This window comes from Triturus cristatus, chromosome 5_1 (genome assembly GCF_964204655.1).
Source record: "Triturus cristatus chromosome 5_1, aTriCri1.1, whole genome shotgun sequence".
Classification (NCBI taxonomy): Eukaryota; Metazoa; Chordata; class Amphibia; order Caudata; family Salamandridae; genus Triturus; species Triturus cristatus.
This window is the reverse complement of record NC_140587.1, coordinates 488,270,161-488,288,463: the sequence shown is the minus strand read 5'-3', so window position 1 is coordinate 488,288,463 and position 18,303 is coordinate 488,270,161.

The following is an 18,303-nucleotide window of genomic DNA, read 5'->3' as shown; positions in this document are numbered from 1 at the left end:
GGGTCCTCTTGCGAGTGTTGTGGTAAATGGGCGAGCGTCGACTCCGTTCCAGCTTGGGAGGGGCACCCGGCAGGGTTGCCCCCTGTCGCCTTTGTTGTTCGCCCTTGCCCTCGAGCCACTGGCGGCGTGGATACGCTGGCATCCGGATATACGTGGACTTAGATGGTCGCCTGATCACGAGGACCGTATTTCGCTCTATGCCGATGACATCCTGTTATATATCGCCTCGCCCAAGAACTCGCTTATAGTGGTTTGTGACGTTCTGATATCTTTTGGTAAGAACTCTGGTCTCGTCATCAATTGGAGTAAATCATATTTGTATGTTCTGAGCGGCGACGTCCCACCTGTCCTGCGAACTTGTTCGATTCAGATCGCCCAGCAGGGCTTCGTGTACCTGGGGATTTTTATCTCCACTGACTCCACTTTGCGGTATGAGAGGAACCTGCTCCCTCCCCTGGCGCGTTTGCGGCGGGATGTTGCGGCCTGGCGGAGGATGCCGGTCTCCCTCCTCGGACGCGCCGCTTTGTTCAAAATGATGTCTCTTCCTCGGTTCCTCTGTGGTAAATATTTCGTTACCGGTACTATTTTTTATGCAGTAAAGTCTATTAAGAACAACTCAGTAAAATGAGAGGCAGAATCCGTGGTATTAGAGGTTTTAAAAAGGCTTTATTCCTATACAAAGGAATACAATTCGAATTGTAGGCGTTCTATTCCATCACCACGAAAGTTCAGGAAGGAAGGGCATATATTATTGACAGGTAATCATTTTTATAGAAAAGGCATTACAGTAAAACAGATGCAGTAGGCGTATCAACTGATAAGACAAAATAAACTATGCATGCGTAACTAGAATAGGCGTAACTAGACAACGTCATTATGCATGATGTCACAAGTGGGTGGATCCATAAGAGAATCCTGCAATGTCAGCAGAAATAGTTGGCAGAGATGCGTGCGCAGCCGCATGACGTGTGATTGACGTGCAACTAGAGGGAGAAAGGGACTTGACATTTAGCTCTACATGTGGAGACAGAAGTCTGGGGTTATGTCAACCTAATCCCAAATCATATCTAATATCCTATGTTTAAAGAACTGTGTTATCCAAAAAGAGAGGTCTCTTAGGATAGAATCTTATTCTATACTGACTATACTGACTGTTAGTGCGTGTACAAGCGTCTAAGTGTCTACACTAGATGCGAGGGGGTAGGAATATTCCATGGTAACAGGGCTATGAATTACTTGCATGAGGACAGCGAGGCCTGGCCCTTTGCACGGTAGCTGGAGGAATGTTTACCTAAACTGCTAGACAGGAATGCATCGGATGAGGGGCGGAGAAGATAATCTTGAAGGTGAAATACAGTTTTTGGCAGGCGACGGGCTGGATCAGGCACCGTTAGCCGCGCAGGGAGTGAGACAAAGTTCATGGTCACAGATGCAGGCTCAGACTGGAGCTTTCAGAGGCAGAAGGCAGGAAAAGGCTTGATGACAGAATTCGGGCCTACTCGCCTGAATCTGTAAAATGTGGAAAGTGAACCACATAAAGTCGGTGGCCTTTCATACTTAGGAAAGGAATATCTGACCCATTCATAGTGGATCTGAAAGAGGACATGTTGACGGTGGACGCACATATATTTGCGTCTTCAAAACTGGAGCAGGAGGGAACATACATGTACTTATAGCATGTACATGGAGCCGTTGGGGTCTACGATAGGGGACATAATTGATCACAAAATTCATATTTCCTCACCTCTACGCCTTGCAGAATACTCTTGACTGGGTACCGGCCAGTTACTTTCGGGAGGTCGAGAGCCTCCAACGATCGTTGTTGTGGGATGGGCGGCCACGCATTGCGATTGCTAAGTTGACGCTTCCGTGGTACGACGGGGGTATCGCGCTTCCGGACATTCGACGCTATTACTGGGCCACCCAGATGAGCGCGATTAATCATAGTTTCTATGGTCCGGCTCTAAGCCCCGGCTACGCCATGGACCGATGGTTGTTGCGCGGCGGTAATTATCACCGAGCGTTGTACTCTAAATCGCTGGACTCGTCCCTCACAGGGCCCACGGGGGTTGGCGGTGCGGGTGTGGAAGTTGGCGACTGACTCGCTGGGCTGGAAGGATAGGCTCACCCTTGCTACCCCGTTGTTTGAGTCTGACAAACTAGGGAAGCTTTGGCATACCAAAGGTTTTGAGAAATGGGACTTGATCGGTATCTCCAGGGTTGGAGATTTGCTGATCAAGGGGAGGGTGAAGTCCTTTGAAGAGCTGCAGAAGGAGTATGAGTTGGGGAAATCTGAGTTTTTCCGCTATGTTCAGGTGCGTCATGCCCTGCGGTCAGTTCTCGTAGAAGGTGAGAAAGTGCCTGAATCCTCTCCATTGGAGGACCGGATCCTCGATGGCCATATGCCGGAGAGTACGATCTCTCTTATCTATAGGAAATTGATTAATGTTCGGGCTGACCTGCTATTGGGGCTGCGGGATCAATGGATTAGGGACGGACTTGAGCTGGATGACGAGGACTGGCAGTCTGCGGTTTCCTCTCCTAAGGAGGTTGCGATCCCGTCGCGTCTGCGGCTGGTGCAGCTCAAAATACTCCACAGAGTCTATGTTACGGGGCCAAGGTTGGTTCATATGGGATTCTCTGAGGAGGGCTTATGTAGGAGGGGCTGTGGTATGGTGGGTACCTTCCTGCATATCATTTGGGAATGTGGCGTCATCATGGAATTCTGGAGGAGAGTCCATGCGGTAATGGGGGAGGTGACGGGCATTGTTATGCAGCCGGAGGCGCGGTGTTGTCTCCTGAACGTTTGGGGGCCTGCTCATCACAATGAGGCACAGACCCAGTGGGTGACTCTGGGTAACATGGTGGCTAAGCGAGACATCGCGCGCCTGTGGGGCTCCGCGGGACCCCCCACATTGGCTGCGTGGAAGGAAAACATGGACTGGAATATGTTCAGGGAAAAGACGGTATATTGCGCTAGAGGGCGCCCTCGGAAGTGGCATGCCATTTGGGGGCGGTGGAACCAATATAGGGGGGGCATATGCCTTGCCCCTGATCTGGATCCCCCCGAGGAGCAGCTCTCTCCTTAGCATTCTTTCCAGCTCTGTACATATGTTTTGATTGTTACTTGACTTCTTGGGCCTCTGCTTTTCCCCCTTTTTCCTCTAATCACAGCGCTGTGACTGATAGACGAAGGGGGTCCGGTCTCCCCTGAGGGGCAATCACCAGGTGTATTCAGTGTACTTCGCCTTGCTTGGGTTTGGTTTGTGTTTGTGTTATTTAAAATAGAACCTTTTTGTTTCTCCCTTTTATGTACTGTGGATGCTTCTTTGTATTGCTCTCTTGAAGCTGCCGTACCTCCGGGTTGTCGGCTGAATAGCTGTGTCCTTATTTTTTGATGAATAAAGGTTTTTAAAAAAAAAAAAAAAAAAAAAAACAAATGATACAGAGTCTTCCCATTGCAGCCATGTTTATCTACAATATGGCCTATATTACCCACATAATTTCAGGTGTTGGACAATGGCCAGTACACACACTACCTCTACAGTGGGCCTACCAGTCATTGACTGACACTGGAGAGGCATTATCTTGAGGATTTCTTTTTATTTTAAAAGGGCAGCAGCAAAGGGGAATCACTACCTTTTCAGCCCCAAAATCTCTCCCTCCTGGCCATCAGTGCACTAAGAGCTGCGCTGACGTCACAGTTTCTTTACTGGAGGCAGAGGTGAAATCAAGTAAGAGCCCCCTGCCACTCCGGTGGGTTTGTTTTGTCCCGCAATACCTCCCCAAGTTTCAAGGAGGCCACCCACAACCAAGAAACCCACTAGGTCACCACTGATTATTTTATGTGGGGGGCAGCTCTTGCGGTGGACGGGCTGACCCCCCTCCCCCCACTCAGGGGGAGCAAAAATGTTTATAATAAAAGTGGTTACCCCTTGGGGGGATGGTGATCGAATTTGAAAAGGATTTTATTTTTAAAAAATAACTCAAAGAAATGTTAGGAGGTAGCTCAAATAAATTAAAAGTTGCTAAAAACATTGTGACGTGTTTGCACACAGTGAAAGGCCCTGATCAAAGGTTGACTGTTAATCTTTCAGTTGCTTATTTTTGTATTTGTTAGCTAAACTGGTACTAATGAGGTGAAATATTTGCCCAGACAGTATTATCATGCTTAAAAAACACAAAATAATGAAGTACTAGCAAAACATATGCTGCATTCTCTAATCACATAATTTGGTGCTTTACTGCCACATAATTCCAAATAATTTCAGTGACCCTGGTGATAGCATTGTGAGTTATCACAGGGAAAACGCTGCCCACAAAATTGCAGGGGCAACTATGTGAATGTGTGCTTCTTGAGATTAAAGGTAGATTTTTCGCTTCAGGAAATTACTTTTATACTGGCAATGGCCCAGCAGCCCCCCCAACAACAAAGTTATGCATAAGCCATGACAAAGGTATGCTGTGGTAACGGGTATGTGGCAAGCTGAAATAATAGTTTGTCTTTTTTGTCTTTGGGAACCTGCAGCTGCAGCAAAAAAGCAAAGTTTTGTTTGTTGATATACTATTGCACATATCTCATAAACCCACACACCCACTGACTGATCTAGAACCATACTTCTGCCGTCTATGTAGAACAGTGTTTTAGAAGGAAGGTTTTAGCCAGTCAGCAGAGCTGGTGTCTCTGTGGGTAACTACTGCCCAGGCCCTAACTCGAGACATGAAGTACAGCTCTGAGGGAGGATCAGATACTGATAGAACATCAAATGGAGCAGAATCTGGAAGTGATTTTACTTTCGGCGGAGTTCCATCCAATGACTTGTATTTCAGCAATTCTGAAGAACATGGTCATGGTAGTCATGATGTTCCTTGTCAAGCACAGTCTGTGCAGCGGAGCAACGAAAGCAGGGCCGGCCAACTCAGAGAGTAGGCAGGTGTGGAGGCAAGCACAGATGAAGTGCTTTCCTGGCAGTCCCCCAATTTAGTGCAGCCCCTAAATTCCTGCAATCATTGGAAATGCTGGATGTTGACTTCCTTGAAGAAATTGTGCAGCACACAAGTTTGACAGCAGAACAATTTCTGAGGGAGCATGGAAGCACTCTCGGGAACGCCGGTGGACTCCAACTTCACTTGAGGAGTTGATATTTTCTGGCCTTACGCTCAAAACGGGGTTATTGCATATACCAAGGGCCCGATTCACAGAACAAACTTAAGACTAAATCCTAAACTTAGTACCATTCTGGTATTCACAGAATGCACCTAGTACTTCTGGTATTCACAGAATGAACTTACTACTTTTGCTATTCACAGAATGAACTTAGTACTTTTGCTATTCACAGAATGGATTTACGACTCCTAAACTTACGTCCGCACTCGGGCCGGAAATTCTGGCCCGGAGGCGGAGCTTCCGGCCCGGAGGCGGGGCTTCCGGCCCGGAGGTGGGGATTCCGGCCCGGAGGTGGGGATTCCGGCCGATTTAGCTATGGCCGAAATCTCCACCTCTGGGCCGGAAGCTCCGCCTCTGGCCCGGAAGCCCCGCCTCCGGCCCGGAAGGCCCGCCTCCGGCCCGGAAGCCCCGCCTCCGGCCCGGAAGCTCCGCCTCCGGGCCGGAATTTCCGGCCCGAGTGCGGACGTAAGTTTAGGAGTCGTAAATCCATTCTGTGAATAGCAAAAGTACTAAGTTCATTCTGTGAATAGCAAAAGTAGTAAGTTCATTCTGTGAATACCAGAAGTACTAGGTGCATTCTGTGAATACCAGAATGATACTAAGTTTAGGATTTAGTCTTAAGTTTGTTCTGTGAATCGGGCCCCAAGTTTGCAATCCTATTGGTGTACTCGCTTGGGGTGTGTAACACCCATCTTTATACTGTACATCAGCTGAGATCGGTTTATGCTATTAATAAAGATAATTCTGCTGCATTGCTTCCAGGATCATCCAGACCACGACAGGTTATTCAAAATTCAGCCTGTCATGCAATATATGTCTGCCAGGTTTGTAGAGATGTATACTCCTGGAAAGAATATAGTCATTGACGAATACCTGTCCAAAGGTCAGCTGATGTTCAGGCAGTACATAGGCTAGCAAAAGAGCTCCTTATGACATCAAGTTGTACTGAGACCTCTACTGGCAGTGTATACAGGGAAGGACTCCACAATAAACCCTGTAGGTTGCCCTTCCCCTCTAGGAGTCACAACAAAGATTGTATTAGAGCTTGTCCAGCCAATCCTTCATAAAGGTTATTATCTTTCATGGGTTGAGTTTGAGCATATTGATGCTGCCTCAAGGCAGTTTCACGAATACACACCTGTAGATCCGCCAGCAAAACACAGGGCTTGCCAAGAGTTAGACATCTCTTTGATGTAACAAGAACAACCAAATTGGTTTGGTGGTCAATTGCCACACATGCACAGAAATTTCAGTTTGGAGCCACTTAGCAATAAAGGAGCTAAGTTGGCAATTTTCGCTTATTACAATCCTGTTCCTCACCCTGACACCTTGACAAGTACTGAGGTGGTAGAGGTGTTAAATTAGGCAGTCGCTTTATACTGGACAATAGTACAGTTCGTACAACGCACAGTGAGCCCCAGACCTGTTGCAGTAGCAGGACCGGATTTTCCCACACCGGTACAAACCTTTTAGTCCAAAGACTATTAAGGCTATCATGGTAAAAGCGCCACGAAGCGGGATGAAATGGCTTTCTGGATTGCTTGTAAGATCAATCAATTGGAAGCTGTGTATCTGTACACTACCCCCAAGACAAACATAGAATATTGACTATGTGTCTCCATCTTGAATGATGACTTCTGTTGAGGAGTGCAATACTTGGGGAAACATCTTTGCATGCATTTATACAAGTACACATGGTACGCCTTCATTGGTAGTCCTCCCTGATGTACTTAGACATGTACAAAATAAGCACAGAGCTACACAAGCTCGGGATTTAGGAATTAAGTTAATGGTTAACTTCTCTACAGTGTCCTCTATCTTTCAAAGTAATATTAAGCGAGAGGCTTTTATTCTGGCCATACATCAGATCATGAACAGGTACTACCAGAAATAATGACTGAAGTTTATCTCTCTGTAGGTAGAGATACCTTGAGTACTCAACCCACTAAGCCACACTTAAAACTACAAAATGACTTTCAGGGCTCCGTCATGAGAAATCTGCAGCGGAAGGGAAGAAAAAACAGAAAGACAATGATAAAAGTCAGACTGTGTTACCTGCTTCTTGGGAATCCAGCAGGGGTGATTAGAACTTAAGAGGCCACACGAAAAGAAAAATACCTGAATGGTATCAGTATTCTGATAGCCACTCTTCACATTCTTTTCAGGAGACTGAAGGTAAAAGAACAGAGAGAGGAGCCAATTCGAGCACCGAAGCAAAGAGGAGTACAGTAGGAAAAGTGAAGCAGGATGCAAGACTGATGTCAGCGTAAAGAGAAAAGAGAAAGGATTGGACTCTAAAACACCAGCCAAGAAGAAGAAAGTAGCAGGACTTTCTAAAAAACATGCCGCTACAGTTACAAGTCCTCCTGCAGAGCAGAGCTTGGGCGAGATCGCTTCTAGACAGCGCCGTAGAAATCATGATAGTACACCAGGTGCTTCAGAGATTTCTGGATGCGAGTTTAACTGATGACTTCATACACCTCAGGACTCCAGATCCACACTTAAGTCCCCTGATAAGGTTTACAACCTAAAAATACAAATTGAAGGGACCATACCACGTATTAACGCAGTCTTTTGGACACAATTGTCTGATGATTATGACATTACCCTAATGTAAGGAGATTGGCCTTCAGTCTTTATAAGGGAAGCACTCCGTGGGGAAGAAGTCATAAGGGTAAGTTTCTCTCCCATAGTACCTGTGGATATCAGGGAAACTAATGCCAGTCAATGGGCTTGGAGACAAGCTCTGGCCTTATATAGAAATGAAGCGATATGGGACAAACACTCTAGTTCACATGTTACTCCTTACACAGTGAACCACACCCACAAGCAGAACACCTTTTAAAACCAGAATCAAAACGTGGTATCAAAGCAATATCAATCAATTGCAGCACCAGGGCATGATAGCACCTTGTCTTTCACCAATAAACACCCCTTTTTCCCGTCTCCAAGCCAGATGGCTCCTGTGGAATAGTTTTAGACTATAGGAAATGAAACATACATACTCGAGCATATCCAGTATAGAACACACATCGCACATGTTTAATGATCAACCTGGTGTGGAACAAATGCAAAACAACTTTGGATATCTCCAATGGATTTCTAGTCAGAACATAGCACCTGAAAGTGAGTATCTAACAGCCTTCAGTTTCGATAGAGTGCAATTTTCATTACGACATTTGCCTATGGCTTGTTTTTAGCGTGAGTCATGGAGATCTTTCAACCAGATCCTGAGGTATTGTCATAAATTGATAATATCTACCTTACAGATGATGACTTAAATCTACACCTAACTAGGTTTGAGAGAGAGGTGACCATATTAACAGAACATGGTTACAAAGTTAACTTAAGAAAATTGAAGACTGCCTACCTGATGGTGACTTCTTGGGATACAAGTTATCCAGTGAGGGCAAGGGTCTAGCGCCGGGCTTCCTCCAGAAGTGCACCACCTAGCATACTCCCGGCACTCTCATTAAGTTCCAATCCCTGCTGGGTTCTCTTAAATTTAGAAGAACTTACTTGCTGCACTATGATGAAAGACTGAAACCCCTATATGACCTGATTTCTCCCATGTTTTCGCTTAAACAGTGGTTGAGCATGCATACTGATATCTTCTGTGCTCTATAAGCAGACATGCTTGAGTCTGAATACTTATAAACTAGGGACAATAAAACCAAGTTATCCAAGTCATATTCAGTAACTATTGTTACACTTATGTGACCTACAATGAAGGACAGCCATCGCTATTGCTTACAAGTCTCACTTGTATCCCCTGACTGAAGCACGGTTTGCTTCCACTGTAAAAATCCTGATGGCTGTACAAACAGCTATTCTGAAAGAGTTCCCTTTGGCACAGGGAAAACATAATTATTGTTTCTCGTGTACCAGCACTAGAAGCAGCCCCAAAATGCCAGCATTCCTAAAGGCCGTGCCGTACCCCCGAGATGGGTACAGTGGCCTCTTCATTAAGTGCAGTGGATGTAAAGTTTCAGTAGGATCCCTCTCTTCGTACATTGGCTTTTCTCCAATATGAACAGGATGTTGTGCCAACTCCAGAGCAATTAGCCATTAAGCATTTTCAGAGCATTTTTTCTACAGATGGATCTGCACAACCTGTGGTAGGAACAAAATGCAAATACTCTGAAGCCTACGCTGTAGTACAAGGTGTAGTGAAGGGTGGTGAATTCATCTCACAGTGAATCCAGACTAAACTCTTAGGTGACAGTACTGCCCAACATGCAGAATTACATGCCCTGCTACTTGCATTACAAAAGGCTGACTCATCAGTTCCCACACTCTTTGTGTCCGACTAAGCCTTCTATGTATGAGGTTAGAAGGTTCATTTGCAACATTAGTGGTTGAATGAATTCAAACTTTCAAAGGAAAAGGCTATACAGAATAAACAACTTTGGGGAAAGGTAGCTGTCTTACAAGACTAGCTTCCATTGGTCCATGTGAGGCACACTTTGGGCCATCAGCGTGACAGTATTCATGCTAAAGTGAACTGTGCAGCTGACGTAGAGGCAAAGGCTGCAATTCAGACTGTCAGAGGAGCAGTTCTAACCAGATCTCAAATGAAGATCAACACATATCTTAACAACCATAAATACAACCAAGCAAGTTGAGAAACCCCTGTAGGATTTCCACCTAAATATTCGTACAACCCTAATTCAGATAACATTCCTGTAGTCCTACAGGAGTGGGAGACAGAATAATAACTAATAGTCTGTCTAGAATAGAATTAATCAAAGAAGCTCATGAGGGGTTGCCTTCTGCACATGCAGGAGTTAACACAACTGTGACAGTGCTACAACAATGCTACTGGTGGTCTAGTTCATATAAACAGACAAGGGATTATGTCAGGCAGTGTGAAATGTGTCAACTGATTAAACTCTTCACTGTCAAAAGACTCTCACTAACTCCCCTCATGATTTCAAATATAACTTTTCAGCTGATTTATTTGGACCACATCTGTCCCCTAAATTCAGCTGACCAGTAAAAGTAAATATTGGTAGCTAGACTGATTTGCATATGTCTGGGTCCAAACTGGAATGGCATGGTGAGCAAAAGAACGATGGATTTAGACCAAGATCTCTGTACTGGGGTGAATGTATGACATTGTTCTGCATTCTGCCCATCAATTGTTCTTATTGCATTTATCACCCCGAGTGGTACGGTAATTCCCAGACGTGGGTCCCGTGCTCTCCATGCCACTGGAGTCAAGCTATCCTGGCTGATGAGGGCTGAAAGCCCGAAACCAGAACTAGGATGCTTGTTTCCAGTCCAGGGAGGACCTGGCCTGGCAGTTCGGGCTGGACTGCTCCCACTGGGGGCGGGGTCAAGACTGATTTGCATATGGCTGGGTCCAAACTGGAATGGCATGGTGAGCAAAAAAATGATGGATTTAGGCCCAGATCTCTGTACTGGGGTGAATGTATGACATTGTTCTGCATTCTGTCCATCAATTGGTTTTTTTGCAAGTGTGAAATGTGTCAGCATATTAAACTCTCCACTGTCAAAAGACCCTCGCTAACTCCCCTCATTATTTCAAATATAACTTTCAGCTGATTTATCTGGACCACATCTGTCCCCTATTGCTTCATGTTCTCGATTACTATGGATTTAGAAATGCAAGCAGTCAAAAAAGATTTGCAGTGCCTTTACCGGTCTTGCATTTGCCTCTAAGGCTTACAGGGATTCAATGTCTGCTCTGGGAGTTTGTCTGCAATTCAGCAACCTGTTCAAAGCAGGATTGAACGGTGTTGTTGAGAGTGCTACTAACATGATTAAATAAGCATTAACTGTTAGGGTGCTAAGTTCAGGTCTTATCAGGTGCCATACTCTGTATGAAGTCCAGAGAGAACTAATTACCTTGCCTAGACGAGTACTAGTAGGACGCACTACATATGAGGTACTCTCCAGAGTACCTATGTATGTGATTGGCTAAGATAATTTTGAGAAGGTGGAGGATGAATATAAATTTGACTTGGAGAAATGTTTCAATGATTTTCTGAGTATGCTGACAAGTTGACTAACACAAACCACTCTGATGCCGCCACGAGTGAAGAGAAGGTTATCACTACTGCCGCCAGGTGGGTTCCCAAAGCTGGAGACCTAGTTCCAGAGAAAATCCACAAGAAGCAAGATTTTGAACCATTCTACAAACCACTTGTCACTGTTCTTGGAGTAAAAGGCAACATAAATGTATCTATCCTCCTCTGCCTGGATCAAGAAGAAACAGACAGGCATCTATTGACTATATCAACAAGCATTGGCATAGCCAATAGGTCTCGCTTTTGGGACCTTTTAAGTGTTTAGCCATGCAACAGTTGCATAACTAAATACTTATAAGGTCCCAAAAGCGAGACCTATTGACTATGTCAATGCTTGTTTCTGTTTATTACTGCTCTGTAGTAATGGCGGCGCACGGGTGCCACCATTACTACATAGAAGTAATAATAAACAGGCTCACGGAGAACATCAAAGCAAAAGTGATCGCGATCAAACATCAAAGCGGCCGTGCGGCCGCGAAAGTGAGGCGCGTGCGCCCGTGCACATGCACTGTAGCTCTAGGCTACAGTGGTAGCACTTTTTTGAGCCCTCACAAAATGTCTCGCCAGACCAGCGCATGCACTGGGTCAGGCGAGACCTAAAAAGCACTATGTGGCCAGTCCTCTACAGTCGGTCACTGGAGACACCAAGAAGGATTCACAGTAGCACCTCTCAGCCTGTCCCTACTCTGAATAAACCACCCTCTGAACAAAGCAGTAACATTCCGAGCTCGAGTTCCCAGCTGGGGATACTTGAGCTTAACACTCAAAGCAGAATCTTAAGTGCAACAAATACAGCTGATACTGATAATATGACAGTGATGACTGTCCAGCGCAGTTACATGGTTTACTATGAAATTCCACCTGGCGCTGCATCATTTGAAATGGTACCCTCTCAAGAGTCTCGAGAGACAAATGAGTTAGAAAATGACTATCTATTTTGCAGGAGTCACTCACCACCAGATGCTGTCAATGGTTTTGTGACAAGTATTTAATTCCACTGTGGACATATGCCTGGATAGCCTTGGGAACTTTCCTTTTCGTCATGTGGATGTCATTAATATCCGTTGAAACCTTCCAATGTAAAAGTCAATTTGACTATGTTCAATAATTTGCAATTACAAATGAATATGTCTGAATCAGACATAAATGATATGATACAGAATGGAACCTATAATTCAACTAAATTCATTGTTGAAGGTTTAGCTTTATTTCTTTTTTGTTTGATCTGTTTATTAAAGATTTTTTTGTTTTGTATACATGAATACAAAGTAGAACATATTCAGGGAAAGCACCATACAGAACCAATAGGTTGTCGTAAAATCCTGCTAGTTAAACAACAATATAGCTGCTTGGTTACATCATTAAGCATAAACAATATAGGTTATATCAACACACCATTTGGGACATGGGTCTACTTGAGCCAATCTCGCTAACCGTCAGGAAGGGGGACACCTAATGGAGCCTCCGGCACCAGCAGCCCCTGCAGCGCACACAACAAAGTATTCCTTTCAGTGGAGATGGGAAATGTACGCAAACCCAGCGTATCCTTCCGTATCAGGGAGACCACTTCAGCCTTCACCCAATTCAGCTTGGAGAGGAGTCAAGCTTTCATCGGAGGGGACTCCTCGAACTTCCACTTATGAGTAATCAATCTCTTAGCCACAATAAAGCCCAGATCAAGAAACCTGGTGGATGCTTTGTGTTTTTTATTTCTGGAAATCACACCAATGATGCACGAATCCCACGTTCGCAGCACCTCCCTATCTGTGCAGGTGCCTAACGCATCCAGCACCCCCTCCCAATAAGTCTACAGAGCGGGGCAGGACCAGAGCATGTGTAAAATATCTGCATCTACCATCTTGCAGCGCGGGCAGCATGCATCTTGTCTATTAAAGTTCCGATTGATTTTATCTGGAGAGAGATATGTCCGATGCACAGTATAAAATTGGATTAACTTGAAAAAGGCGTTTCTGTAGACTTGTTTGGGGCTTTCCAGGACCATAGACCATTCCTTTTCTGAGTAAGGCCTCCCCCGGTCTGCCTCCCACTTAGCTCACAATGGCATTAAATCCGTTAGGGTATGTCCCCTGATCGAGTCTGCAAACCACTTCACCAAGTGGCATCCTAAGCCCATAACATGCACATAGTGCACTAGGAGGTTCGTCAGGGGTTCATGCGTTAAGTCTCCCCACCAACGTCTCATTGCGGCAATCCAGGAGGAGTGATTCAGAAATTGGCCGGGGGTACTTTATCTTTCTTCGTTTTATCGAGAAACGGCCGTAGTGTTCCTTCTTCATATAAGTGTCCTAGGGTGGTTACACCAGCTTCCACCCATGAGGCAAGGTCTATACTCCGAATACGTCCCTGCACGGTCGGCATTCCTAATATGAGTACACCGGGTACACTTCTGGTAAGATGCAGTGCCCTGCAAAAGCATTTCCGTGCTATCGATATCAGCAAAGGAAAAGGTTCATTCAGTTTGTTACAGAAATGGAATAAATAAAGGATCCTGTCTAGGGAATACGGAGGATCCCGTTCTGCCGAGTCTGACAAATGAAGCTCCTTCACGCATTTCACCATCAACAAGATTTGAGACGCCAGGTAGTAGTGCTCCAAGTTGGGCAGGGCCAGCCCCCCCGTCCCCCTTGAGCAAGGAAGATATAACTTTGTCAATGCCACCCAGCATTGCGAGTTGTTCCAGATAAAATCCCGGGCAATCTTCTCCAAAGATCGGTAGAAGGACACGGGTAGGTAAAGCGGTAGGGTAGCAAAATATTAAAGGAGACCCGGTAACATTACCATTTTGATTAACTCCACCTTACCTATGACTGAAAGGGTAAGTGTCTTCCAGAATTTAATTTGAGACTTGAGCAGTGTAACTGCCCTTGTGATATTTCCATCCATAAGGTTTTGTTTGGTATGGTAGATACGAACACTCAAGTATCTGAACGCCACCGGTTGCCACTGCACCATGATCCCATTCACTATCCAACCTGGATCCACTGTAGTAGGATTAAACGGTTATAGACAAGATTTACCCCAGTGTACCCCTAGCCCAGACAATGATGCAAAAGATTTCAACGTGGCGGGGATGACCTGCAGGATTGCCAAGACATCTTGTACGTACAAGATGTCATCTGCATAAAGTGAAACGGCATGTATGCCATTCCCAAGGCGTATCCCTCAGTCTGATGCTGAGGCGCGTAGTGCCATCGCTAATGGTTCGATTACCAAAGCGAAGATCAGGTGGGGAAAGCGGGCATCACTGACAAGTCCCCCGTTCAATCAAAATAGGTTAGGAGAAAAGAGATCCCAACCGCAATCAAACTGTAGGGGCCCCGTACAAAAGCCCAATAAGGCTTAGTACATAGAGTCCAAATCTGTAACGGTGGAGCACGGCAAACATGAAAGACCACTAGACCGTGTTGAAGGCCTTCTCCAGGTCCAGCATGACACAGCCGGCCATTGGCCAGTCCGCAGTAGCACAACTCATCACCCTAAACAGTCGACGTATGTTAAGCGATGTGCTGCAAGCCGGCACAGACCCATTCTGGTCCTGGTGGACCAGTTGGGGAACCAACGGCCCCAGCCTGCTAGCTAGGATGCCTGCTAATATCTTATAATCCCCATTTAGGAGTGCCAAAGGACGGTACAGCCCCACGGAAGTAGGTTCCCTGCCTGGTTTGGGGAGCGTAATCAACGTAGCCTCCATCATTGAGGCAGGGAGGGCAAGATATTCAAGTGCCTCCGTGTATACCCGGAGCATCTGGAAGCACAGAGTGTCCGCATATGCTTTATAAAATTTGTGCGGAAGACCATCAGGACCATGGACCTTGCCGGATGGCAGAGTCCTCATTGTTCCTCGCACTTCATCAAGCATTAGTGGTGCATTTAGGTAAATTCGCTGTTCAGGTGACAAGACTGGGAACGGGAGTCGCCCTAAGAATTGCTGAATTGCTTCTTCCGAGGGATGCGGACCAGGTTTTTCCAGCTTCATGAAATGCGTCGTCAGTTCACCATGGATTTCTATCTGTGTGAATCGAAAGTCTCCATCCGGGGAGCGAAGAGATGTAATCAGCCTACCCGGTTGCTCCTGTTTAATCAGCCACGCAAGGAGAGACCCGGAGCGATCCGCTTTGGCATGTATTGACGCAGAGTACGCTGCAAAGTTAAGGCAGCGCTGTCGTTCAAGAAGCTCCGTGTTTTCTGTCACGCTACCTTTAGGTTGACCAGTCCCCCAGCATCTGTCACAGCCCTAGATTCCAACGGCAACAAGCGTTTTTCCACCTCAACCAGATCTGAAGCTACCTTTTGTCCCAGCCCACAGCCCAGCCCCAAACATTTTCCTCTCAGGGTGACTTTCGTAGCCTCCCACTCCACTAGTGCAGAGGAGGCAGTCCCCGTGTTAAGTTCTAAATACTCTACGATCGGCTCACCAATTGCCTCCCGAAATACAGGGTCTTACAGCATGGCCGGTTGCAGCCTCCACGTGGGAACACCTGGGACCCCACCCTCCCAAGCCAGCACAAAACAGTGAGGGTTGTGGTCAGAATGCATACGCTCCCAGTACTCCGATTTTGAAACATACAGTAGGAGGAAGGAGGACCCAAAGAACCTATCCAGCCTGACATGTAAGTTATGAGATACAGAGAAAAAAAGAGTATATCCTCTCCCCCGGTGATGTTGCCTCAAACTGCGATCTGGTCCCATCCCCACGCCCATCCATTCAGTGCCACAGAATTGGTCGCCACATCCGTGGTCTTGAGTGAGGGGTAGGATCTATCGACCCCCACATCTAAGACACTGTTAAAATCCCCCCCCCAGCAACCACGGGATATCACAACACCTCCCCAAAACAAGAGTCAGATGACCGAAAAACTGGCCCTGGTCCACATTTGGTGCATACACATTCCCCAACAATACAGGGCGCCCATCCAATTTACCCTTCACCAAAACATATCTGCCCTCCTTATCCGCATGTGTCTCGTCTACTGCAAAGGGTGTCCCCGGGCGTATCCAGATAAGGGTCCCCCTAGCGAACAGAGAGTAATCTGTAGCATATATTTTACCCCTCCATCTACGTTGCAATCGGGTAACCTCCATTGCACTCAAGTGAGTCTCCTGCAATAACGCTATATGCACATTGTGATGTTTTAAATAGGATTACACTGCATATCTACGGGAAGGCGTGCGGAGGCCCCGGATATTCCAGGTAAGTATTATGTGACCCATGGCAAAACTAAGAAAAGCATGCCGCAATGAACATTAATCCCTCTGCCCCAGAACTCGCTGTGTAGCAGTCTGATGTGCACAACAACATTTTCCGTATCTCCCACCCCCCGGACTCCTGCAACAGAAAGCAAATGGGAAGTACTAACCGGGGAAGGAAAGAACCATATAAGGGCATGCCCCAAAACATCAGGGAGTCGTCCAAACACAACAGACAACACCATAGCCGCCTGTCCTACCGGATCCAAAAGATTGTGGAGAACATCAATATCAACACCCCCAGGAACCTTTTGACCGACCCCCACCCCACATCATAATAACACACAGACCCCAGAGGACATCAGGATCCCACCACATCAAAGCAAACAACAGCACTCGGCAATGTATTTTCAGATCAGCCAGTTTCATACGATACCATCCGCTGTTTGGGGTGTAACGTCTGCCATTCTCATAGATGCTTTATCAGAAGAGTCCCCCACGGAAGAGCCCCCATCCTCTGATGTATGATAGAAAGTGTTTGCTCTGTCTTCGTGCGCCGTTAATTCTGCTATCTTGACCAGGCACCGCCGTCAATCCCTGGAACCGCCGTCTTGGCCAACATCTCTGAGTACCTCCATCACCAGCTTCCCCAGTCCATGCTATAGCACCAGTGCCCACAGGCCTCGGGCCAGAGTACTGACCCGATGTCTCCAGCCAGTCCCAGACATCCTGAGGTGTGTCAAATAACCTGGAATTCTCATCCAAGATGGCACAGAGCTTTGCCGGAAATAACAGCGAGAAGGAGAGATTGAGCTGCCGGAGTTGACGCTTCACCGGTAAGAAAGATCACCGATGACGCTAGATCTTCATTGTGTAGTCCGGAAAGAACAACACTTTACCTTTTTTGTACTGGATATCATCTAATTTCCAGGTCTCTCAAAGGATTACATCCCGATCTCTATAGTGTAGGAGCCTGAAGATGACAGGATGCGCTCTGTCCCCCGATGCCGGCGTCCTGCCCAGAACGCAATGCGCCCTCTCGATGGTGATGAAGGGGAGAATACAGTATGTGGCAAAATGGTCTTGAGCCAGGATTCCAAAAAGGCAACCACATCTTGGCCCTCTGCACCCTCCGTCATCCCAATCAGTCAGACATTATTCCACCGGGAGTGGCCCTCTACCTTTTTAATGCGGTCCTCTAGGTGCTGGATCCGAGCCTCATAGGCATTCTGCTGTTTGTCTTGGAACTGCGTGGCAGGCTTCAATTCAGCGATCTCCTCTTCTACAGTTTCAACCTGATCCTTCAGATTCCAATGATCCACATGTAGTAAGTTGAGGTCCAGAGCTACTTTGTCCAGTTTAGATTGCATGGCTGCAGTAGAACGCTCAATAGCTTGTAGTATAGTGTCCAGACAATCATCATAAGCCATTTTTTCCTTCATTGATTGTGGTGGGTCAGCATCACAGGCCCCGGCCACCTGTGAGGAGGCCCTCGACTCGGCACCCCTAGTACATCCCATTATCTTGTGTCCAGCAAGATACGTCCACCACACCACTGGAGCCTCCCACGGGGTCTCTCTACAGTGTCGCCCAATGTAACATTAATCTGCACTCCCTGAGACCACAAACTACAATCTCACTCCTGGCCCACTCCTTCTGAGCGGTGTCAGGGGTCTTTTCCTGTTGCACTACCATCAGCAGGTCCAAGGGGTATCAACTCACCCCACCGTGCAGTTGTGTCTCTGGTTAAGTGCATCACACAAGAGCGCCCATTGGAAATACACTCTCCGCTTCTAGACGTGGCTCCGGTAGCAAGAATATCTAAAAAGTCACATACTCATTGTGATGTCTGCCTTCATGGATGAGGTGCTGTCA